General features: G+C 45.7%; 1 protein-coding gene across 22 annotated transcripts in view; it reads right to left on the bottom strand.

Annotated features, from left to right (window-relative positions):
• The window catches only part of rg (A kinase anchor protein rugose), a 1,000,951-nt gene that overhangs the window by 870,814 nt on the left and 125,137 nt on the right, over window positions 1–5,000 (bottom strand). The gene's annotated exons all lie outside the window — the stretch shown is intronic.

Here is a 5,000-nt window from a genome sequence, read left to right as displayed (position 1 = left end):
TGGAGGATCACAAAAGAAAAAAAAAAGTTACTATAAAGGAACCTAACTGAGGGAAACTTGGTCCTTTGGAGGAGTTGGGAGGAGTTATCAGGCATCGGGAAGAGGTAGGGAGGGAAGGGGAGGACGGGATAGGGAGGGAAGGGGAGGACGGGGTAGGGAGGGAAGGGGAGGACGGGGTAGGGAGGGAAGGGGAGGACGGGGTAGGGAGGGAAGGGGAGGACGGGGTAAGGAGGGAAGGGGAGGACGGGGTAGGGAGGAAAGGGGAGGAAGGGAGGGAGGAGAGAGGAGAAGGGGGAGGAAGAGAGAGAGGGAGGAGGGAGGAGAAGGGGGAGGCGGGAGGAAGGAGGTGAGAGAAGAAGGGGAGGTGAGAGAAGAAGGGGAAGTGGGAGGAGGGAGGAAAAGAGGGGCAGAAGGGATGGGGAAGAAAAAGGGCAGGAAGGAGAGGGAGGAGAGGGATGCAAAAGGAGTTGAGGGAGCAGAGAGGAGGGAAGAAAAGGGAGGAGAAAGGATATAGAGAGAAAGAGGTAAGGGAGGGGAAGGTAGGATAGAGTTGGACGCTCGTAATCTTTCAAAAGGAGAGAGCCAGAACAAAAGGACGAGGATGATTCAAACATGATACGTGTATAGGAGGCCGGGTAAACCATACTGAATAGGCGGCTGGACGGTCGGGGTGGATGGTCGGGATCACAAGATATGCCGTTAAGAGTGACGAGCCGAGAACATTCACATTTTCTTTGCAAGACCAGCTTCCTCTCTCAAATCAAGCCATTTACCGAAGGCATATTTCTTACACATATCCTATTGACGCAGTTTTATTTAAAACAAGTAATAAACTGACGATTAATCTCCCTTCTTTCCAATAAACTTTACTGCCGGCACTTATTTTGACACCGAAATATAGAACTCGCCACCCCCCTCCCCACCATCAAAATATTTACCTTCTAGTCCCGTACCAAGAGGACATAACGGCCACCTGCGACATATTTATGACATTTTATTCACACATTCTTAAGTAAAGAGCCCATAAACCAGTTCCACCGTAACGCACATTACTTTTGTCGCTTTTCAGGACGAATTCATTTTTCAGCTGCATTTCCCTTTTCTTCAGCCGTGGACGTCCCTAAGCCCAGGGGCATATAGCCGCGGGACCTCGCTTTTGCAACCCGCCTGCAACTTGCACTGGTGTAGAATACGCGGCGAGAGAATGGGAGGAGCGCAAATTTCTTTTCGCGGTCACTCTAGATACATTAGACAGATTGCTGTAACCAGAACCTTTCAACGAACTGACGACATGAAGTGTATTTTATTTTCTCTCTGGCCTGAGAATTTCGAAATAAGAACAACAAAAGGAAGGCCGCTTTTTGTTTTGGAGGTCGAAAGGAGAAAGAGAGGGGAAAAGGAGGGGGGAGGGGAAGAGTGAGAGAAAACATTGAATCTGCCTCCTTGCGGCTTCAACGCGAGGGAAAAGCGGAAGACTGTCAAAAGAAGAGGATCAAGGTTGCGGAAGCTCTAGCTAACAGGAGCTCAAGGGACGAGAGAGCTAGAGAAACGGGAGTTCAAAGGAGGGGAAAACCAAGGGCGGTATGTGTGTTGGTTGGTGTGTGTGTGTGTGAGGTGGGGTATGGATGAGGAGGAGTGGGAGAGATAATACCAAGAAGAATAAGGTTAATATCCTATTAAGTCATGTACTTAAGACGGTTTCCGCGAAAAGCATTGGATACTCCAGGAGGCTTCCTAGGAATCCCACTCTTTACCATTTATTCATTCATTCATTCACTCACTCACTCACTCACACACTCACTCACTCACTCGCAAACAGCAAACAACAGCGAGTCCTCCAAAGTTTGTCGCCACATAAGAAAGTAATGAGAAAGTCTGCCAAAGGAGAAGGCGAAGGCGGCGGGTGGGCTTGTTTACGACGGCAGTCTGTCTCGAGATCTATTCCTTAAGGAAAAAAGAAAAGAGAGAAAGAAAATTTATATAGAATCCCTTCCCTGCAATCCCCCAATCTCCGCCTCACTTCTCTCCGTTCTTTTCTAAACTTTCTACAGAAAAAATAATTCCATCTGCGAAGTTTCTAAACTCTTGATTTTTCTGTCTTATTTGTTTGTATATAATTTTTCCTCAGAAACGGCAGGCTATAAATGAATGTGAAAAAATATCTATATAATACATTTTAGTTGGCAACCCTCCAATACAAACAGCGGTAGAGAACACAATCACAGGACAAGCGCGAGAATAATATCGACTAATTGCATCCTGGATGTCATAAATTCAGAATGGGATGATCTTAAACCTCACGGCCGACCGAACTATGTGTACAGAGCAGCCGGTACACGTGCACGTAAAACTTACACGTACACGTACACGTACACGTACACGTACACAAGCACAGACGTGATTTCCCCCAGATTCGACAACCCCCACAGCAAAATACCTACGAAACGGCCGGCGCTGCGGACCCATGCAGCGACAGCAAAGATCTGGAAAGACAAGGCTGCACATCCCCTCCGAACCCCGGCCCATAACCCAGGATCAGTAGGAGCCAAATAGGACCTTAGTCGCCGGCTTTATCGTTCGAGTCCGCGCCATATACAGATACATAATGGAATCGTTTACAACAACGACAACCAAGTGGCGTCCTATGAACAGGTGGAGTACACGGCCGCTCGGAGCACAATGAACGACCCCGCGAAGAACGGCTAAACTCGTATTCGGAGCAATAGCAACAGAACAGTGGGCTTGATTTAGAAAAGAGAACACGCCATTAATGACTTATTCCACACTTAAAACAAAAATAAATGTAATCAATGTTGAACAAAGAAAAATAATCATAAAAAATTGACGCCAATGGATCCGCCGATATACGCCTGGTCTTATGGTCGCGGTTTTATCACTTTGTCTCTTACACATATCACGCTATTAGAGAGAGGGAAAAAAATCAAAATCGTAAAATAAAAACGATAACGGCCCGCCGTAATACGCCTAACAAAGCGGCCGCTACTTGATCTTATACATTCGAAACAAATATAAAATAATAATGACAATAATGAAACGTATGAAATAAAAAAGCAACTCCCGACGGACCGCCATAACACGCTCGACACAGCGTTCGTTCAACGACGTTAGTCCTACAATCGGCCAGTTTTTCGGGCTGTTCGTGTTTACTTAAGTTTCTCCTTTGAGCGAGACCGATCCGTCTTCCACGAGGCGAGGCCCTTGCGGCCGTCCCCGCCATCCATCTCCCGCGGGACGGAAGGGGAGGAGAGATGGGGGGGCAAGGTAGGTGGAAAGGGGGGGGGAGGAACTGGAGACGGGCAGATGGTAAAGGGGGGAGAAAAAAAGGGGAGGGGGAGGGGGTGGAGGAGGGGGGATGATGATGGTCGAGGGTAGGAAAGAATAACGAATCACCTCAGAGGCAATATATACGACATGGAGAGGAAATCACTTTTGGACTATCATGAGACCATTCTGACGCTGACTCAACGCTTGAAAATATATTTTTTAAGTCATTTATGTAAATATTTGCATGATGGGAAACAAAGCGGAGCTAAACGTGAAAGCACAACGCACCCATAAGGGATGCATGAGAGACAAGTGTGAGGACACGATGAGAACTTTTGCATATGCAAGCAAAATTAATGCAGAAATATCCAAGCTAAACAAACTAAATGCCATTGGATGATGTAGCTTTAATAAGCTGGCAATAAAAAATAAATTAAAGAATAAAAAATAGTAATCAAATATACAAGCTGCATCAAAACAGAGGAAAAACACTTCGGTACACTCACAGTCTGCTCCATTCTTTTGATATGTGCCAATAATTAAAAAGCTTGTAAATTAAAATGAGCTCGCCAGCTACTGCGCACAGGATATGAAACGTGATGCTACAATTAACATTTCAAATTCCACACAACAAATTCATTTCTCTACCCTCCCTCCCTTCCTCCGTCCCCCCCTCCCTCCCACCTACCTTCCTTCCTTCCCTCCCACCTTACTTCCTTCCCTCCCGCCTTCCTCCCCTCCCTCCATCCTTCCCTCTAACTCCCATCCCACCTTTACTCTCTCTCTCTCTCTCTCTCTCTCTCTCTCTCTCTCTCTCTCTCTCTCTCTCTCTCTCTCACTCTCACTCTCACTCTCACTCTCACTCTCACTCTCACTCTCACTCTCACTCTCACTCTCACTCTCACTCTCACTCTCACTCTCTCTCCCTTTCCGTTGTAGATGTAGAAAAGTAAAGTCACCAAAAAAAATGCAATTATTAAAATCCGGCGTCCGGCAGAGCGACGACAAATAACTGGAAATTGCAATTGGCAGAAAAGGAAAGAAAAGAAAAGAACTGCTGCGAGGGGGAAAAAATGCAGGGGCTTTGTTTATTGTCAATTTTCAAAAACTATGAGGAATTCCATTTTCTTTCAGAACTCGTCAGATTGGTTCCACTTTAAAGAAAACGGAAATCATAACTCTCTTGCCAGATGTGCAATGTATGAGAGCTATGAGGCCATTTTCTCCGTGGCGAATGAACTCATAAATTGAGATTAAAAAATGATGCCTAATGCTATCAAAACGATATATTTCAACAAAGGCAATCCAACTCCTGTAATGAGAATTAAATTGAATATCTTTCGAAATTTAATTCCCTCTGTCTGAAGAAAGAAAAGAATATCCAATCAAGACCCGAATGAAAAGGTTTTGACATCAACGCAAAATCAAATTCCTTCTACATATTCTCAGGAATGTGTTTTCCATCGGAGATTTCGCTCCGAATTCTACTCTTAATACACGCCTCTACAGTTTTTATACCAATTACGAGCCATCCCTCGGAAATCTTTAATTTTCTGGGGAGACTATCTTAATCCGAGTCAATTTTTTCCATCAGACCGAGAGAGACTTTCAAACATTTCTTCGAAAAAAATATCGGGAGAACTACTTGAGCGCCGGCGGGATGGGGTTCGAGAGCGGAGGAGGAGGGAGGGGAGGGTGGGCGTGCGAAGTGGAGG

This window comes from Penaeus japonicus, unplaced genomic scaffold, assembly GCF_977035675.1.
Source record: "Penaeus japonicus unplaced genomic scaffold, GWHDUDI00000001_assembly GWHDUDI00000004, whole genome shotgun sequence".
NCBI lineage: Eukaryota > Metazoa > Arthropoda > Malacostraca > Decapoda > Penaeidae > Penaeus > Penaeus japonicus.
Note: the sequence above shows the minus strand (reverse complement) of the source record. Positions and strands in the feature narration are given on the sequence as shown.